This window comes from Merops nubicus, unplaced genomic scaffold, assembly GCF_000691845.1.
Source record: "Merops nubicus isolate BGI_N331 unplaced genomic scaffold, ASM69184v1 scaffold29852, whole genome shotgun sequence".
Classification (NCBI taxonomy): Eukaryota; Metazoa; Chordata; class Aves; order Coraciiformes; family Meropidae; genus Merops; species Merops nubicus.
The window spans coordinates 2,068-3,595 of NW_008593358.1; the positions used below are offsets into that span (position 1 = coordinate 2,068).

The 1,528-nt window shown below is 58.2% G+C and overlaps 1 protein-coding gene across 1 annotated transcript in view; it reads right to left on the minus strand.

The window, feature by feature from the left end:
• The window catches only part of SH3GL1 (SH3-domain GRB2-like 1), a gene marked incomplete at its 3' end in the record, with an annotated part of 9,690 nt that overhangs the window by 845 nt on the left and 7,317 nt on the right, over positions 1-1,528 (minus strand). The gene's annotated exons all lie outside the window — the stretch shown is intronic.

Genomic DNA, 1,528 nt, shown 5'->3' on the forward strand with positions numbered 1-1,528 from the left:
GCACACACTGGCTCATCTCCAGCCAGCCATCTATCCAGACCCCCAGGTCCTTTTCCACCCAGTGCTTTCACTCCTCCCCCCAGCCTGGAGCGTTGCCTGGGGTTCTTGTGACCCAAGTGCAGGAGACTTGGCTTGGACAATGAGTTTCATAAACCTGTCTCTGCCCTTCACTTTGCCCCCAAAAGCATTAACTCAGTTGGAACTCCTCACTGGGTTTTAGCTCACTCATTCCTCTGCCATCCTTCTCCAAGCATGTCCTTCCTGAACTTCTCCCAGAGCTGACTCCCACCTCCAGCACCCCGTGCTGCCTGTTCTACCTGGAATTTTCCCTCTGCTAAGCTAAAGTCCAAGCTAAATTAGATTAGAGAAGCCACACTGTTCCTCCAGAGAGGAGGGACCCCACTGGGCAGCTTGTCAGCAGCTGGTGATGGGGTCAGACAGCAGCATGTGGTGAAGGACCCTGCAGGTTCCTTTAGAAGTCTCCTCCCTCCACCTCAGCTCTGGGATTTAAGCACCAGACCCTGAGACTGCACCAGGGACTCTGTGTGCAGGGAATGCTGCTCCTTGCTCTGCCCAAGGACTGGTTTGGGATGTGCAGGAACTCAGCTTTCATGGAATCCCAGGCTGGGCTGGGTGGGAAGGGATCTTTAAAGGGCATCTGGTTCAACCCCCCTGCAGGGAGCAGGGACATCTGCAGCTAGAGCAGGGTGCTCAGAGCTTGGTCCAACCTCCCCTGGGATGGTGCCAGGGATGGGGCAGTGACCACCTCTCTGGGCAGCCTGGGCCAGGGGCTCAGCACCCTCAGCATCAACAATTTCTTCCTTCTCTCCAGTCTAAATCTCCCTCTTTTAGTTTCAAACCATCACCCCTTGTTTTGTCCCACCAGGCCCTGCTCCAAACTCTGTCCCCAGCTTTCTGCCAGGCCCCTTGAAGCACTGAAAGGCCACCAGGAGGTCTCCCTGCTCTCTCTGCAGCTGAACAGGGACTGAGCTCACACAGAGCACTGGGGTCCGTGGGGTCCCCAGTCCCCTCCCTGGTCCCTCTTCCAGCCAGGGCAGGGGGAAGGGTACAAATGGCACCAGCACATCTGGTCTGCTGGACATCAGAAGCAACAAAGGACCCAGCATAGGAAGAGACCTTCAGAAAGCACCAAAAGCAGCAGCAGTGAAGCAGGTTCATGGTTTTGAGACCTCCCAAAACACCACGCTGGCCCCAGCACCTCCACACACCAGGCTCCTCGAGTCCTCCTGCTCCCTTCCTGCACCCCCACCAGCTCTGCTCACCGTGATGGCTCCAAGTCCATGACCCAACCTGGCCCTGGGACCCCAAGGGGACCCCACCAGGTCCCTCCAGCAGAAGCACTGACCCCCAGGGTGTCGAGGCTCCACCCGCTCCCCTCATCCTCCAGCAGCGGGGGGCAGGGGGGGTGGGAGGGAGCCAGGCTGGGTGCAGAAGAAGGGCATCATCCTCAAGATGGCCAAAAAGCATCTTCTGCCTCACGCAGGACACCCCTGTGTGAGGAGGGCTG